At 41.8% G+C, this 19,497-nt stretch overlaps 1 protein-coding gene and 1 pseudogene across 2 annotated transcripts in view; both read right to left on the bottom strand.

Moving 5' to 3' along the window:
- The window catches only part of ANK2 (ankyrin 2), a 685,755-nt gene that overhangs the window by 639,420 nt on the left and 26,838 nt on the right, over nucleotides 1-19,497 (bottom strand). The gene's annotated exons all lie outside the window — the stretch shown is intronic.
- Nucleotides 5,532-8,884, bottom strand: LOC100980149 (large ribosomal subunit protein eL32-like; annotated as a pseudogene).

The following is a 19,497-nucleotide window of genomic DNA, read 5'->3' as shown; positions in this document are numbered from 1 at the left end:
GCAGATGAAACCAAATTTTATTTAACACTAAAACATGTGATAAGCTAAGGAGCACATCATCTGTATCACTTCAATACAAGAAAATAATGACAGCTTCCTTTATCCAGAAAATTATGCATGTTAGCAGGAGGTCTGTATTCAAAAAGGCATTTTCTTTTTCTCTTTTTTTTTTTTTTTTTTTGAGACAGCATCTCACTCGGTTGCCCAAGCTGGAGTGCAGTAGTGCAATCTCAGCTCACTGCAACCTCCACCTCCCGTGTTCAAGCGATTCTCCTGCCTGAGCCTCCTGAGTAGCTGGGTTAGGGATTTTCTAACCCCCAAGATAACTCTACCACCACAATCCAAACAACATTTGAACTTTTTTTTGTTTGTATCATATGTAAGCACTAAGAAAGCAGTTTTAATAGAAATTAAACATATATAGTGTTCTCTTTAAATATATTTAGAAAATTACTCAAAAATACAACAATTTTTCAATTGTTTTAGTTCTTGTACATTTTGATGATCAATAAAAGCTGGCCATACTTGCTAATTTAATTGTCATCCTAAATATATGTAATCCTGTCTAAGAACTTCCAAAATCTCTTTAAGAGTCACTATAGAATTGAAAATATAGTGGATTCCTTTAAAGGGCTGATAGAAGGGGATGGTAGGTGAGTGAGAGGACAGGATTATTGAAAAAAAACAACAATAACAACAACAAGAATGATTTAAAACAACTGAATTCATGGAAATAGAATGAAAAATGGTTATCAGAGACCAGGAAGGGCAGCCAGTGGGGAAGGGGGAGAGATGTGGGGATGGTTAATGGATACAAACATATATTTAGATAGAATGAATAAGATCTAGTACTTGGGGCCGGGCACAGTGGCTCACACCTGTAATCCCAACACTTTGGGAGGCCAGGGCAGGTGGATCACCGGAGGTCAGGAGTTCGAGACCAGCCTGACCAAGATGGAGAAACCCCATCTCTACTAAAAATACAAAAATTAGCCAGGCATGGTGGTGGGTGCCTATAGTCCCAGCTACTTGGGAGGCTGAGGCAGGAGAATCGCTTGAACCTAGGAGGCGGAGGTTGCAGTGAGCCGAGGTCGCGCCATTGCACTCCAGCCTGGGCAACAGGAGTGAAACTCTGTCTCAAAAAAAAAAAAAAAAAAAAAAAAGATCTAGTACTTGATAGCACAACAGGGTGACTACAGACAACAATAAATTATTGTACATTTAAAAATAACTAAAAGAGCATAATTGGATTGTTTGTAACATAAAAGAAGGATAAATGCTGGAGGTGATGGATACCCCATTTATCTTGATGTGATTATTACGCATTGCATGCCTATATCAAAGTATCTCATATACTCCATAAATATATACACCTACTATGTGCCCACAAAAATTAAAAAGTAAGAAAATAAAAATAGATTTAAAAAAGAATGATAGTTTTTATGTCGGAATTTATGTTTGATGTGTTTATGTGATGTGTTTGTGTTGTGACCTATATAATAGGTGAATGTATGTAATACTTTTCTTTTAGAATTAGTCAAGGAAGAAGTAACCAATGAAGGAAGAAAAAGGCTGATAAATTGACTGCCTGCTTACAAATAATAAAGAAAACATATGATAAATGAATTCAAAGGATTACAGTCCAACTGAGAAAAAATTACTTGATCACATATGACATATAGAGAAAAAGGGCTTACAAATCAATAGAGCAAAACACCAATAGAAAATGACAAAGACTGTCAACAGACATTCACAAATAAGGAAATATAAATGGTTAATAAACTTATAAAAATATGTTTAACCTGATGACAGATGAAGACATACATGTTAATCCACTGAAATGCTTTTTGACGATTATATTGGGAAAGACAAAAATGAGAGAAAAAGCTTAATGTTGGCAAGTATTTGCTAAAGCAGGTACTCTCATATTCTGTAAGTGGGAATACAAATTTGTGCCAAAACTGTAGAGGATAATTTGACAACATATACTAAAATTCAAGATGCTCTAGTATGATCCAGAAATTCTACTTTTAAAATCTTATCCTGGCCAGGCGTGGTGGCTCATGCCTGTAATCCCAGCACTTTGGGAGGCTGAGGTGGGTGGATCACCTGAGGTTAGGAGTTCGAAACCAGCCTGGCCAACATCGTAAAACCCCATCTTTACTAAAAATGCAAAAAATTTGCCTGGTGTGGTGTGGCATGCCCCAGTAATCCCAGCTACTCGGGAGGCTGAGGTGGGAGAATTGCTTGAACCCAGGAGGCGGGGGCTACAGTGAGCCGAGATCATGCCACTGCACTCCAGCCTGGGCAACAGAGCGAGAACCCATCTCAAAAAAAAAAAAAAAATCATATCCTAAGGAAATATTATAGGTAACGTGAAAAACTGGAAACAATGGAAATCTCCCAGAGTAGAATTATTCATGAAGTCTAATATTCTGTATCCATTAAGTTTATCTATGTGAGCTATTTTATCTGAGATGTTCAATCAGAAACAAAAGCTACAGAATAATATACCTCTATTAGGTTGGTGCAAAAGTACTCACAGTTTTTGCCATTGAAAGTAATAGCCAAAATGGCCGGGCCTGGTGGCTCATGCCTGTAATCTCATCACTTTGGGAGGCCGAGGTGGGCAGAATTTGAGACCAGCCTGGCCAACATGGCGAAACCCCGTCTCTACTAAAAAAACAAATACAAAAAAAATTAGCCAGGCATGGTGGCACATGCCTGTAATCTCAGCTACTCGGGAGGCTGAGGCAGGAGAATTGGATGAACCCAGCAGGCAGAGATTGTAGTGAGCTGGATCCGCCACTGCAGTACAGCCTGGGTGGAGAAAAAAAAAGAAAAGAAAAGAGGCCAGGCATGGTGGCTCACGCCTGTAATTCCAGCACTTTGGGAGGCCAAGGCAGTCAGATCACCTGAGGTCAGGAGTTCGAGACCAGCCTGGCTAATATGGTGAAACCCCGTTTCTACTAAAAATACAAAAAAATTAGCTGGGTGTGGTGGCGCACACCTGTAATCCCAGCTACTTCGGAGGCTGAGGCAGGAGAATTGCTTGAACCTGGGAGGCAGAGGTTGCAGTGAGCCGAGATCGTGCCAGGGCAGTAAAAGTGAAACTGTCTCAAAAAAAAAAAAAAAAAAAAAGGATAGAAAAGAGAGAGAGAGACAGAAAGAAAGAAAGAAAGGAAGGAAGGAAGGAAGGAAGGAATGAAGGAGAGAGAAAGACCGAGATTACTTTTGCACCACCTAATTACATGTGTTAGTTTAAGCAATATAATATAAGGAAGTTATCTTTAGAGGAGAGAACTATAAAAGACATTATAGTCTTTTATAATGGTCTCGAATTTTAACATTCTTTTAATGTTAAAAACCAATATTGTAGAACTGAAAGAAAATATGTAAATAATAATTAAAAGAATGAACAAGGCAAGTTATTCAGGATTCTACCATAATGAAATTATCAGGTATCAGCCAAAGTAAACTGCCCGCACTTTCATGTTTCTGTCCCCAAAAAGGAAAGGCTATATAAAACACCATTAAAATGGTCAGCCTGTAGAAGAAGCTATTTCACTAATAACTCCGTCATTGACTACACACTGTATTGAGCTAATATAGGAAAAGATTTTCTTTTACAGTCTGAAGAAGATTAAAATTCCATATTCTTCATGCCAAGTATCAGAGTCAACATTTGGGCCTTGGCCTGACTTGGTAGTCCTGACGGATCTCAGAAGTTGTGGAATGAGAGGCCGGTCGTGGTGGCTCATGCCTGTAATCCCAGCACTTTGAGAGGCTGAGGCGGGTGGATCACGAGGTCAGGGGTTCAAGACCAGCCTGACCAACATGGTGAAACCCCATCTCTACTAAAAATACAAAAATTAGCTGGGCATGGTGGCGGGTGCCTGTAATCCCAGCTACTCAGGAGGCTGAGGCAGGAGAATTGCTTGAACCCGGGAGGCAGAGGTTGCAGTGAGCCGAGATCGTGCCACTATACTCCAGCCTTGGCAACAGAGCAAGACTCTGTCTCAAAAAAAAAAAAAAAGAAGATGTGGAATGAGGACTGAAATCCCCTAAAACCTGTTTATAAATGATTATAATGGAATTTTGGATTATCTGGCATTTCATTTTAGGGGACTTTTCTTCAGTTTCAGTTTTACTTTCTTTTAAAAAGAAACAAAAGTAAATCTGATTATGTTATTCCTCTATTTGCAAATCTATTATGGATAACCATTGTCTAAAATATAATGCTCAAACTCCTCCTTATCAAGGCAAACAAGGTCCTTCTGACAACCTACCTTAACCAATCTTATCTAGGGTGTGTCTCCACTCACCCAACTCCATAGCCCTCCTAATACACACACACACACACACACACACACACACACACACACAGAATTCAGTGAAAAGTTTGAAGACACTGTGCCAACACAGTGAATTTCACCTCTGTGAAGCCTTCCCCAAGTCTGTGTAGCAGTTATCATATTTTATTTTTATTTTATTTTAGTATTTTATTTTGTTCTGAGACAGAGTCTCGCTCTGTCGCCCAGGCTGGAGTGCAGTAGTGAACTGCTTGACCTCCTGAGCTCAAGAGATCCTCCTGCCTCAGCCTCCCAAGTAGCTGGGACTTAAGGTACATGCCACCATGCCCAGCTAATTTTTTTTAAAAAATTTGGCTGCAAACGTTGCCCAGACTGGTTTGAACTCCTGGTCTCAAGCAGTCCTCCCACTTCAGTTTCCCAAAGCACTGGGATTACATGTGCAAGTCACCACTCCCAGCCCTGTTTTATTTAAGTGCGCATTCTCTTCTCTAAACAGTAACCTGTTCAAATAAAGGGGCCAAGTACTCAACATCTGGTAACTGAAACAGTACTATATTATAATTGTTTATATCAATAAATCAGAAGAATGCTTTGATAAGGGTTTTGAACCCAATACCAATTTTATTGTGTTTGTTTGTTTGTTTGTTTTTAAGAAACGGCGTATCACTATGTTGCCCAGGCTGGTCTTTATCTCCTGAGCTCAAGCAATCTTCCCACTTCTGCCAGCCCAGTAGCTATTACAAGCATGAGCCACCACACCTTACCCTGAACCCAAAGCCAATTTTAAAGATTTACAATCCAGTCATTTCAAATGAAGAATAATGAAATCCAAGTGGAAAGAAAAACAAACAAAAAGTTTTAGTTATACCCAAAACAAAATTGACAAGGAATGCTTACACTAGGCGTCTGTATGGACACAGGCATAAAAGCACTGACTATGATGATGACAGACTGACTGCTCTGCCACCCTATCGCTAAAGAGGGCCCATCGATCCTGACCACATTGCCCAGGTCCAGCCCTAAGAAGCAGCATGGACAGAGCAGGCTTTGCTTTGTCAGGATGGCTATGCAACGAAAAGGGAGCTCTCTGAAGAGGGCCAACTGAAGGGATGCTTGGGCTTGCTGGAAAGAAGCCTATTGGTTAGAGAAAAGCCTAGTGGAAATAGTCAGCTCAGTGAATCAAAGGGAGTTGACCTAATCTCTTTCTCCTGAGAATTTCTGCCTGGGTGAAGAAGGCAAAACTGGATCTCTGCATATAGAAGCACATGATAAACAGTTGTTGCTAGAAAAACTATGGTTGTAATATGTGATAATATCCATTAAGAGAATAATACTTTTGCCAGGCATGGTGGCTCCTACCAGTAATCCCAGCACTTTGGGAGGCTAAGGCAAGTGGATCACTTTAGGCAAGGAGTTAGAGACCAGCCTGGCCAACACAGTGAGATCTCTGTTCCTAAAAAAAAAAAAAAATTTTTTTTTTGAGACAGAGTTCACCCTGTCACCCAGGCTGGAGTGCAGTGGTGCAATCTCGGCTCACTGCAACCTCTGCCTCCCGGGTTCAAGATTCTTCTGCCTTAGCCTCCTGAGTAGCAGGGACTATGGGTGCCCACCACCACGCCTGGCTCATTTAGTATTTTTTAGTAGAGATGGGGTTTCACCGTGTTGGCCAGCCTGGTCTCGAACTTTTGGCCTCCCAAACTGCTGGGATTACGGACGTAAGCCACTGTGCCTGGCATCTACAATAATTTTTTTTTCTTCTTTTTTGAGATGGAGTCTTGCTCTGTCGCCCAGGCTGACGTAAAATGCCAAGATCTCGGCTCACTGGGTTCCAACTCCTGGGTTCAAGCAATTCTCCTGCCTCAGCCTCCTGAGTAGCTGGGATTACAGGCGCGTGCCACCACACCCAGCTACTTTTTTGTATTTTTAGTAGAGACAGGGTTTCACCATGTTGGCCAGGCTTGTCTTGAACTCCTGACCTCATGATTCACCCACCTCGGCCTCCCAAAGTGCTGAGATTACAGGTGTGAGCCATTGCACCCAGCCGCCCCAATTTTTTTAAGTTAGCCAGGCATGGCGGCAAGCACCTGTAGTCCCAGGTACTCTGGAGGCTGAAGTAGGAGGATTGCTTGAGCCCAGGAGTTCGAGGTTACAATGAGCTATGATGACACCACTGCTACAGCTTGGGAGACAGAGCAAGACCTTGTCTCTAAAAAAGTAAAAATAAAAATAAATAAATAATTCTAATAACAAAGAGAATAATACTTTCGACTCTTTGATAATGGTCATTTTCCTCTGCTTTTCCTCTTTTTTTTTTTCCTCATCAGAACAGAACTTTAACTAAAATACTGATAGCTAACCACATTTAGAAAGACCAGGTTGATGTGGAGAATTTGGAAATGGAAATAGGTTAGAAGAACCCGCCTGCAACAAAGATTTTTAACTTTATTATTATTTTATTTATTTATTTATTGAGACAGGGTTCTGCTCTGTTGCCCAGGCTAGAGTTCAGTGGTGTGATCACAGTTCACTGCAGTCTTGACCTCCCAGGCTCAAGAGATCCTATGACCTCAGCCTCCAAGTAGCTGGGACTACAGACTGGCTAATTTTTGTATTTTTAATAGAGATGGGTTTTCGCCATGTTGCCTAGCCTGGTCTTGGTCTTTAAATATTTATTTCTTTTAGTATTAAAAGTTAGCTCTACACTGACAAAGCTAAGAGCACAACACAGATTTATCAGAGAGTGATAGGAGGGGAGCAAGGAGGAAATTGCTTCTCCCTCCCCCATCTAAGGGAACATCAGGAAATGGGTAATTCAGCATAACATGGGTGGGCAGAGATCTCTTTTTGTTTCCCAGACGGAGTCTTGCTCTGTCACCCAGGCTGGAGTGTAGTAGTGCAATCTCAGCTCACTGCAACCTCCGCCTCCCCGGTTCAAGTGAAACTCCTGCCTCAGTCTCCCAAGTAGCTGGGATTACAGGTGCGAGCCACCACGCCGGGCTAATTTTTGTATTTTTAGTAGAGACGAGGTTTCACCATGTTGGCCGGGCTGGTCTTGACTCCTGACCTCGTGATCCACCTGCCTCAGCCTCCCAAAGTGCTGAGATTACTTACAGGCATGAGCCACAGAGCCTGGCCTAGAAATATCTTTTAAAAGCATTCATTCCAGCCGGGCGCAGTGGAGTGCTTCTAAGTGCATCAAACCATTAAATATCCAGACAAATCAGACTTTTTTGCCTATTTTAACTCTGCTTCTCTCCTTACATTGGACTCTTCTAGAATGTAGGAGTTTTTTTGTTTGTTTTTGTGTTTTTGGCAGTTTTTACGGTTTTATTTAAACACAAAACGTGCATATGAGCTATCTATTCATTTTCTTTGCTGCACAGCCTGGCATTGGGGTTGGTGACTCTGATGGCCAGCTGGGCAGAACTTTCCATGATGGCTTTGCGGTTCTTGGTTTTTGTGAGCGACCTCAGCACAGTAAGATTTGTTGCACATCAGCAGCACTTCCAGCTCCTTGATGTTCTGGACCAGGAACTTTCGGAAGCCACTAGCAGCATGTGCTTTGTTTTTTGTTTGTTTGTTTGTTTGTTTGTTTGTTGTTGTTGCTCCCATAACCAATGTTGGGCATCAAGATCTGGGCCTTGAACCTTCTATGAACCCTGTTGTCAATACCTCTGGGTTTCCACCAGTTACGCTTCATTTTGACATATGGGTCTGACTGGTGCCAGATGAACTTCTTGGTTCTCTTTTTAATGATCTTGGGCTTCACAATGGGTCTGAGGGCAGCCGTAATGCTGAGGAGGAGATGGCTGCCACCTCTGTAGGCAGCCCAGAGGAAGAGCTAGAATGTAGTTTTTAACTCACAATTCAGAACTCTCCTGAACCTGCAGACTAGGTTAAGGTTCCTGCTAGCTACCTGCAGCATATAGCCCTTACTATTCTCACAGCACCTGTTAAGTAAGAAACTACTGAAATCACTTGCTTAATTACCTGATGTATACTCCACCTGGGCAAGGATCTTGCATGTCTTTTTTTTTTTTTTTTTTTTTTTTTTGAGACAGACTCTCACTCTTGTTGCCCAGGCTGGAGTACAGTGGCACAATCTTGGCTCACTGCAACCTCTGCCTCCCTGGTTCAAGCGATTCTCTGGCCTCAGTCTCCTGAGTAGCTTGGATTGCAGGTGCCCACCATCACACCCGGCTAATTTTTGTACTTTTTAAATAGAGACAGGGCTTCGCCATGTTGGCTAGGCTGGTCTCGAACTCCTGACCTCAGGTGATCTGCCCACCTCGGCCTCCCAAAGTGCTGGGATTACAGGTGTTAGCCACTGCACCCGGCCTCATGTCTTATTCAATTGTGTATCCACAGTGCCTACTATAAACCTGGGCACAGGACAGATCCTCAGTACATAATTGTGGAATTAGTAAATGAGTATTCTCTTATACATCAAGGTTGCTAAATATTTATGTTAGATGAATGGTGTGGTAGTTTGTTCTATCGATGTACCCCAATGAACCAAATCTCCTGCTATTTACATCCTTTACTGCCCTCTCTTCTTGAATCTGACACATTTTAACCAATAGAATACAGCTAAAGTTGTCGTGTGCCAGTTCCAGGCCTAAGTCTTAAGAAACCTTGAGCTTCCTCCTTTTGTACAAATGGAAGAAAATCCTAACATACATAGTCCAACTCCTTCGACTACCAAGCCAGGAAGAAGCCCAAGTCATCTATATGGTGAGGCCACATGTAAGAGAACTAAGAACCCAGCTGGCAGCAAGAACTGAGGAACTCAGCTGAGCAAGAACTGAACCCCTTCTCCCATCAAACTCCACCAACTAGCACCAAAGTACCAGTCATGTGAATAGGCCACCTTGGAAGTGGATCATCCAACCCCAGTCAAGCTGCTCCAGCTGATGCCATGTGGAGCAAACTGCCAAGTCCTGCACAAATCTCAGAATCGGGAGGAAATAAATGATAGCTACTGTTTTAAAGCCCTGAACATTGGAATGGTTGTTATGCAGCAACTGATAATTGAGATAGAGGATAGGTGGATATTTACATTTCACAGAAATAAAATACAAACCATGTGCTCTATGTGCATGTATATGCAAAGATTTGCTGCAATGAAAGGCAGCAGATTTACAGAGAGAACTTACATATTTCCTGGACATACAATAGTCTAATATGTTATTAAATCAAGCATTATAGAGTGTTAGCATTTTTCTTTTAGTTATGAAAAATAACTAATGTTTGTGAATATGAACTATTTACTATGTGCCCAGCACTTTGTATGCATAAATTCTCACCATAGCAATATGCTAAACATATTATCCCCAATTTATAGACAATGAAACTGATAGTTAGAGAGGAAGTAACCAGGCCAAAGTCACACACTGAGCAAGATTCAGAGCCCGAATTTGAACCCAAACCATGCAACTTCAGAACCCAAGGTCTTAAAAACACTAGAGGGACTTTCTGAAAAAAAGCCACCACTACCACCACCACTACTTACCACTACCAAAACCAGTCATGAGAACAATGTAATTGTGCTCCTTCAAGGAAGAATTACTGTCACTATTTCTCTTTCTCTCCATTTCCATTCTTTTTCTCTCCAGCTTCAGCTGAGCTCCTCCAAGACTAGTGGTCTAGTGATGCCATAAGCAATCCCACTACATGACAGCCCCCCAACCACTGTTTAGGAGAAAAATGACACAGTCACGAATGTTACCTCTAAAAAGGATTTGCAGAATGAGCATTAACCTTACCACACATGCAGCACCTACTGAAATAGTGTGATTGCAAGGAAATGCCTCTCTAACAAAAAATCTCTTCCCTGAGTGGCAGATGTCTGAAATCTGCCATTGTGAAGGGGAATGAAAAATGATCTGCCACATGCTTCTGTATACCTGATTCTCTGGACTCAATTTCCTCATCTGTAATATTAAAGAACTGATTTGTTAAATTCTCTAAAACTTTATGGTTCTATTTTTTTTTTTTTTTTTTTTTTTTGAGACGGAGTCTTGCTCTCTTGTCCAGGCTGGAGTGCGGTGGAGCAATCTCAGCTCACAGCAACCTCTACCTCCCAGGTTCAAGCAATTCTCCTGCCTCAGCCTCCCAAGTAGCTGCGACTATATAGGCGCAGGCTGCCACGTCTGGCTAATTTTTTGTATATTAGTAGAGACGGGGTTTCACCATGTTGCCCAGGCTGGTCTCAAACTCCTGAGCTCAGGCAATCTGCCCGTCTAGGCCTCCCAAACTGCTGGGATTACAGGCATGAGCCACCACGCCCAGCCCTGGTTCTGTTTTTTAATTTAAATTTAAGATAAATTTAGCAGCTATTAGGTTATTAAGTTAGGCAAGGGATTATAAAGATATAGTGATTTAATTGAAAGGCACTTTCATAGATGGGTTTTATTTCTATTCTGAAACCTAAAAGAAAGAATAGGATTCTGGGAACATAGACTATGTAAATTATAGTCTACCTAAGTAGACTACAAATATAACAGGCTATATAAAATAAACCAATCACAAAAAGACAAATACTGAATGATTCCACTTATATGAGTCACCTATGTAGAAAAATTCATAGAAATATAAAGAACAGTAGTTACCATGGGCTGGGATGAGGAGGAAATGGAGAGCTGTTCAGTGAGTACACAGTTTCAGTTTTGTAAGATGAAAAATTTCTAGAAATTAGTTGCAGAACAATGTGATTAAACCTAATACTACTGAACTGTACACTTAGAAATGGTTAAGCTGATAAATTCTATATGTTTTTTTTACCACAATTTAAAAAAAGAAATAGAATATACATACCCCATGAATGGTACAGAGGGTAATACTTCAGTGGTTTGGGGAAATGAGAGATTCACTGGTGTCATGTGACTGACATCAGTGTAACAAGGAAAGCCCCCTTGTGGGAAGATGGGTGGCAGTCCTTGAAGATGATGAATGTTGACAGGTAGAGACAGGAAGATGAAGAGATAAGCAAAATTGGGGAGGTGGAAGAGGCTGCAATGTATTGGGGGATATGAAGGAACCCAGTCTGATTTAACACTTAAGCAATGTGCACAGAGAATAAATGCTTAAAGAACCACATCCAGGGAATTTTATATTTTATTTTATTTTATTTTATTTATTTTTGAGACAGAGTATCTCTCTGCCACCCAGCCTGAAGTGCAGTGGCACAATCTCAGCTCACTGCAACCTCTGCCTCCCAGGCTCAAGCGACCCTCTCACCTCAGTAATTTTTGTAGAAACAGGGTTTCACTATGTTGCCCAAGCTGGACTCAAACTCCTGGGCTCAAAGGATCCACCCACCTCAGCCTCCCACAGTGCTGGGATTATAGGCATGAGCCACCTCACCTGGCCAGAATTTTAAATTCACTGAAGTTAGAGTTATATTTCCAGTGTGTATCATTTCTTCATAATTGAGGCAACATGTGCAATTGCTCTAGGGAATGAACTTTTTATTGCTTCAATTTTAGATTGATAAGATCACATTATGATGTATCATTAGGAACAGCTAATAACAGTAATGATCTAATAAGTGTAATGCAATCTAAGACACTTCACAAATAAACAAAAATTAAACCAAACTGGGCAAAACGCCCAGATTACTTCCTACACACACCAACAAAATACTATGAAAGTAAAAATGGAAACAAATGTCTCCCAAAAATGGTGGTTATTTTTGGGTTGTAAAACAATGGAAGACTCTTCTTCTTTTTCTCTGTATTACTTCTTATTTCTGTTTTAAAAATAAGCATGAACATCTTTTGATAATGCGAAAACATTTAATGATATAAATTGTTATTATACGTGGCATAAGAATACAAGAGAACCACTTCTTGAAATCCCGAAAGAAAAATGATGAGGAACCCACCTCTATCTCACCAACGTGGGGATTCCAGCTACTTGATAGCAGGCAACTTGCCTTTCATTGATTTTATACACCCCTAACAGGGATCCTCACAGTATACTTTCTCCAATAAGTAGTTTTTGACTATTAATGACTCTGGACACAGGAAAAGGAAAGGTTCTAAGCCATCCCAAGAATATATTTTGGCCCTGAATTTAACTAGAAAGAGGGAATAGCAGAAATGCTCCCACTACTCACCAAGCTAAAGATAATATTTTCAGCACTTGTCAAGTCCCATCAGTGATCCAGCTAGGGAGCTCAGTTCCTTCTCCAAAAGATTAGAAAGTAGGCATCTTGTTCTCTTAAGGAGAGACTGTGAGTAGGCTTAAAATTGAATTCACACTTTTCATCTCTAATGGAAATCAATGTTACTATTCCTTCTGTTTCCTTCCACAGATATACTATGCATATATATATATGTATATATGCAAATATGTATTTTACACACACACACACCACATCATATAAGTAATCTCTGTTAGCTGGATGTGTTGGCTCACGCCTGTAATCCCAGCACTTTGGGAGGCCGAGGCGGGTGGATCACCTGAGGCCAGGAGTTCGAGACCAGCCTGGCCAACATGGTGAAACCCCGTCTCTACTAAAAATACAAAAATTAGCCAGGCGTGGTGGCGGGCGGCTGTATTCCCAGCTACTTGGGAGGCTGATGCAGGAGAATTGCTTGAACCCAGGAGGCGGAGGTTGCAGTGAGTTGAGATCACATCATTGCACTCCAGGCTGGGCGACAAGGTGAGACTCCGTCTCAAAAAACAAACAAACAAACAAACAAAATTGGTCTCTGTCTTCAGTTTTTCCTTTTCTTTTCTATGCAATATATTTAACCTATAGCTATGGTGTTAATTCTTGTTGATTTGAATCAAAGTTGAATTGTTGAATTGAATTGAAGAAAATTTCCTTAATTCATTCCACAAATGTTTAATTTGAGCTAGATGCTGGGTCTGTATCAGTGAAAAAAACAGTTTCTGCAGAAGCTTGAAGTCTAATTTGCAAAGTCATGGTAAGTTATTAGTATAAAACTTACATAATTTCTATTAAAAATGTGTACATGTATGAAATAACTAGAGTAAAATTACTCATGAACTAATGCTTTGTCACTAGTAGAGCTATGGGCTACATATGGAGCAGATACCGGACCTCCAAATACCAGGACAAAGAAGCAGAATTGGATAGGCTTTGGTTAAACTAGGATTTTACATGTGGGAGGCACTTAATATATAATCATATCCCAATTATTTATACTTATAGGAGGAATCCAAGTCTCAGGGAGATATAAATAACAGTGTTATTTATTTTTTTTATGTATTATTATTATTATTTTTGAGGCCGAGTCTCGTTTTGTCGCCTATGCTGGAGTGCAGTGGCAGGATGTTGGCTCACTGCAACCTCCGCCTGCCGGGTTCAAGCAATTCTCTGCCTCAGCCTCCAGATTAGCTGGGATTACAGGTGCCCGCCACCACACCTGGCTAATTTTTTGTATTTTTAGTAGACGGGGTTTCACCATCTTGGCCAGGCTGGTCTTGAACTCCTGACCTCGTGATTTACTGGCCTCAGCCTCCCAAAGTGCTGGGATTACAGGCGTGAGCCACCGTGCCTGGCCCTTTTTTTTTTGTATTTTTAGTAGAGACGGGGTTTCACCATGCTGGCCAGGCTGGTCTCAAACTCCCGACCTTGCGATCCCCCCGCCTCAGCCTCCCAAAGTGCTGAGATTATAGGCGTGAGCCACCACGCCCAGCCTGAAACACTGAGTGTTATTTAGAAGCATAGATTCATGCTCTTTCTAGTCCAGGGTAGACCACATTGTTTGGTGTTGGTGAAGACCCAAGTAGATGACTTCTAAAAGTACATCCCAACACTCAATTGTGAGGCTAGATTCTGTTTTGTAGAAAACACTGTAAGGACAGAACACCTCTCTGGGAGCAATCAGTAGCAACATTGCAAAGAGTTTATGACCATGAACTCAAGAACCTGACTGCTACAATTAAAAATCCCTACTCTGGCTGAGCACAGGCCTGTGATTTCAGCACTTTAGGAGGCCAAGGTGGAAGGACTGCTTGAGGCCAGAAGTTTGAGACTAGCCTGGGCAACACGAGGAGACTCCCCTTGCTACAAAAAACAAGAAGTAAATAGCTGGGTATGGTAATGTAGTGCCTGTAGCTACTCGGGAAGCAGGATTGGTTGGGCCCAGTAGTTTGAGTAGTTTCAGGTTGCAGTGAGCTACGATCATGCCACTGCACTCCAGCCTGGGCAACAGGGCCAGACCCTGTTTCTTGAAAAAAAAAAAAAAAATCCCTACTCTGTCAGTTCCCACATCTGTAAAATAGGAATAATAATGGTATCCATTTTATAGTCATTGTGAGAGTAAAATGAGCTGATACACACAGTGGTGTGCTGGTAAATGTTTAACCAGCCTAGGAATAAGAAAGCTCTGTAGCTTTGTAGCACTTACCAATTTCCTACCTGATTTCAGGCCACCAACATGAGTCAACTAGCTTATAGAATTCCTGATATTTTAACCATCGGCTCTTGTGAGCTGGTACTTGTATACCACAACATATGAAATATTTATGAAAATCCCTGAGCCAGGCATGGTGGTGCACACCTGTTGTCCCAGCTACTTGAGAACCTAAGGCTTGAGCCCAGGAATTGAAGGCTGTAGTGTGCAATGATTGTGCCTGTGAACAGCCACATAGGCACTCCTCTAGCCCAGGAAACATAGTGAGACCTTGCTTCTGCACTTTGAGTATTACATGCATACAAAACATGTAGATATTAGTTACTATATATACTTTTTTTTTTTGAGACAAGGTCTCACTCTGTTGCCCAGGTTGTAGTGCAGGGGCACGATCATGGCTCACTGCAGCTTCAAACTCCCAGGCTCAAGCAATCCTCCCACCTCACAGCCTCTGAAATAGCTGGGGACTACAGGCATGTGCACACACACCCCACAATTTTTGTATTTTCTGTAGAGATTGGGGTCTTATTTTGTTGCTCAGTCTGGTCTCAAACTCCTGAGCTCAAGTGATCTAGATCTACCCACCTCAGCCTCCCAAAGTGCTGGGATTACAGGCATGAGCCACTGCGCTCGGCCTAGTTCCTTATTTTGATGGAAAAAAGTGTACATATTTATGTTGTAAAACAAGATGTTTTGATATATGTGTATACTGTGAAATACGTAAATCAAGTTAGTTAACTTATTCATTACCTCACATATTTATCTTTTTTTTTTTTTTTTTTTTTTTGAGACTACATCTTGCTCTTGCCCAGGCTGGAAGACAGTGCAGTGGTGCAACTATGGCTCACTGCAACCTCAACCTCCCAGGCTCAAGCGATCCTCCCATCTTGGTCTCCCAAGTAGCTGGGACTACAGTTGTGCACCACTCAGCCTTTTTTTTTTTAGACAGAGTCTTGCTCTGTCGTCAGACTGGAGTGCAGTGGTGTAACTCGGCCCACTGCAACCTCCACCTCCTGGGTTCAAGCGATTCTTCTGCCTCAGCCTCCTGAGTAGCTGGGTCCACAGGCACGGGCCACCATTCCCAGTTAATTTTTTTTTTGTACTTTTAGTAGAGACGGGGTTTCACCATGTTGGCCGGAATGGTCTCGATCTCTTGACCTCATGATCCTCCCACCTCGGCCTTCCAAAGTGCTGGGACTACAGGCGTAGCCACCGCGCCTGCTCTTTTTTTTTTTTTAGAGACAGTGTCTCACTATGTTGCCCTGCTGGTCTTGAATTCCTGATCTCAAACAATCCTCCCACCTCAGCCTCCCAGAGTGCTGGGTCTACAGGCATGAGCCACTGTGCCCAGCCTATTTATCCTGTTGTGTGTGTGTGTGGTAAGAACACTTAAAATCTACTTTTCTAGCAATTTTCTTTTCTTTCTTTTCTTTTTTTTTTTTTTTTTTTGAGATGGAGTCTCACTTTGTTGCCCAGGCTGGAGTGCAATGGTGCAATCTCGGCTCACTGCAATCTCCACCTCCCAGGTTCAAGCGATTCTCCTGCCTCAGCCTCTGAAGTAGCTGGGATTACAGGTGCCCACCACCACACCCAGCTAATTTTTTGTATTTTTAGTAGAGACAGGGTTTCACCATGTTGGCCAGGCTGGTCTTGAACTCCTGACCTCAGGCAATCTGCCATCTCAACCTCCCAAAGTGCTGGGATTACAGGCGTGAGCCACTGCGCCTGGCCAGCAATTTTCAAATGTACAATATATTGTTATTAACTGTATTCACCATGATGATCAATAGGTCTCCTGAATGTATTCTTTTCTTTCTTTTCTTTTTTTTTTTTTTTTTGAGACAGAATCTCACTCTGTTGCCCAGGCTGGAGTGCAGTGGTGCGATCTCAGCTCATGCAACCTTTGCCTCCCTGATTCAAGCGATTCTCATGCTTCAGCCACCCAAGTAGCTGGGATTACAGGTACGCACAACCACACCTGGCTAATTTTTGCATATTTAGTAGAGACAGGGTTTCACCATATTGGCCAGGCTTAGTCTTCTTAAATTTCATGTCCTTTGTCTAACATCTTCCCAATCCTTGCCCTCTCTGCCAACCCCTACCCCTGATAACTAACATTCTACTCTTTGCTTCTATGTTTTTGACTTTTTAGATTTCATATAAGTGAGATCATGCAGTGTTTGTTTTTCTGTGCCTGGCTTATTTCATTTAACATAGTATCCTCTAAGTTCATTTGTATTACTGCAAATGACAGGATTTCCTTCTTTTTTAAAGGCTGAGTAGTATTCTGTTGTGCATATATACCAGATTTTCTTTTCTTTTCTTTTCTTTCTTTCTTTCTTTTTTTTTTTCTTGAGACAGAGTCTCTCTCTGTCACCCAGGCTGGAGTGCAGTGGTGTGATCTTGGCTGCCTGCAACCTCCGCCTCCCGGGTTCAAGTGACTCTCCTGCCTCAGCCTCCCAAGTAGCTGGGACTACAGGCATGCACCACCATGCCCGGATAATTTTTGTATTTTTTAGTAGAGACAGGGTTTTGCCATGTTGGTCTCGAACTCCTGACCTCAGGTGATCCACCTGCCTGGGCCTCCCAAAGTGCTGGGATTATAGGCCTGAGCTATTGTGTCCGGCCCAGATTTTCTGTATCTAATCATCCACTGATGGACACTTAAATTGCTTCCATACCTTGGCTATTGTGAATAATGCTGCAATGAACATAGGCATGCATCTATAACTTCACCATACTGATTTCATTTTCTTTGGATATATATCCAAGAGTGAAATTGACACATCATATGGTAGTTTTATTTTTAATTTTTTTCAGAAAACTTCATATTGTTTTCCATAATGACTGTACTAATTTACATCCCAACCGTTTACTAGGTTCCTGTTTGTTTGTTTGTTTTGAGAGAGATCTCCCTTTGTCACCCAGGCTGGAGTGTAGTGGGGCAAACATGCCTCACTGCGGCCTTGGCATTGGAACTCAAGCTATCCTCCCGCCTCATCCCCTAAGCACCATATGCATGTGCCACCATGCCTGGCTAATTTTTAAATTTTTTGTAGAAATGGGGTCCCACTATATTGCCCAGGTTGATCTCCAACTCCTGGGCTGATATAGACCTACCATCTCAGCCTCTGGAGTAGCTGGGACCACAGGTGTGTGCCAAAAAAGTGCCAGGATTACAGGCTTGAGCCACCACACCCAATCAAGGGTTTCTTTTTCACTACATCTTTACATCCTCACCAACAGTTGTTATTTTAAAATTTTTATTGATTCAATCTCCTTACTCATTATCAATCTGCTCAAATTTTCTGTGTATATACATGTATGTATTTTTTACTTTTTATTTATTTATTTATTTTTTGGAGACAATTTTGCTCTGTCACCCAGGCTGGAGTCCAGCTGACTGCAGCCTCAACCCCCCGGGGCTCAGGTGACCCTCTCACCTCAACCTTCAGAGTAGCTGAGACCACAGGAGCAAGTCACCATGCCTGGCTAATTTTTTGTATTTTTAGTAGAGACAGGGTTTTGCCATTTTGCCCAGGCTGGTCTTGAACTCCTGGTCTCAAGCGATCATCCTACCTTAGCTTCCCAAAGTGCTGGGATTACAAGGGTGAGCCACTGTGCCAGCCTCAAATTTTTTCATGATTCAGTCTTAGTAGATTGTGTGTGTCTAAGAATGTATCAATTTCTTCTCGGTTATCAAATTTGTTTCTAGGTTCAAATTTGTTGATCTATAATTGTCCATTGTAGTTTCACAAGATCCTTTGTATTTCTTTTCTTTTCTTTTCTTTTTTTTTGAGACAGAGTCTCGCTCTGTCGCCCAGGCTGGAGTGCAGTGGCACGATCTCGGCTCACTGCAATCTCTGCCTCCCGGGTTCAAGCGATACTCCTGCCTCAGCCTCCCGAGCAGCTGGGACTACAGTCGCCTGCCACCACGCCCAGCTAATTTTTGTATTTTTAGTAGAGACGGGGTTTCACCATATTGGACAGGCTGCTCTTGAACTCCTGACCTTGTGATCCGCCTTCCTTGGCCTCCCAAAGTGCTGGGATTGCAGGCATGAGCCACCGCACCCGGCCAATCCTTTGTGTTTTTTTTCTTTTTGTTTTCTTTTGAGACAGAGTTTCGCTCTTGTTGCCCAGGCTGGAGTGCAATGGCGCGATCTCGGCTCACCGCAACGTCCGCCTCCCGCGTGCAAGCAATTCTGCCTCAGCCTCCTGAGTAGCTGGGATTAGAGGCATGCCCCACTATGCCCAGCTAATTTTTTGTATTTTTAGTAGAGACAGGGTTTCTCCATGTTGGTCAGGCTGATCTCAAACTCCCGACCTCAGGTGATCTGCCCACCTCAGCCTCCCAACGTGCTGGGGTTACAGGCCTGATTACAGGATTACAGGCGCCCAGCGGATCCTTTGTATTTCTATGGTATCAATTGTAACGTCTTCTCTTTCATTCTGATTTTATTTGGGTATCCTCTATTTTTTCCTAGTCTCACTAAAGGTTTGTAGATTTTGTTTATCTTTTCAAAAAACCAACCCTTGGTTTCATTGATCTTTTTTATCTTTCTAGTTTTATTTATTTATTTATTTCTAGTCTAATAATAATTTTAAATTTAAATTTAAAAATAATAAATTTCCTTCCTTCTACTAACTTTGGGCTTAATTTGTTCTTTTTCTAGTTCTTTAAGGTGTAATATTAGGTTGTTTAATTTGTAATTTTATAAAAATTACTTGGATGTATACCATGTGCTTTATTTACAATATTTCAATCCTTACAGCAACCATAATCTGTGATATTA

This window comes from Pan paniscus, chromosome 3 (genome assembly GCF_029289425.2).
Source record: "Pan paniscus chromosome 3, NHGRI_mPanPan1-v2.0_pri, whole genome shotgun sequence".
Taxonomy (NCBI): Eukaryota; Metazoa; Chordata; class Mammalia; order Primates; family Hominidae; genus Pan; species Pan paniscus.
The sequence above is the reverse complement of the archived record's forward strand: the minus strand, read 5'-3'. Positions and strand labels throughout refer to the sequence as shown.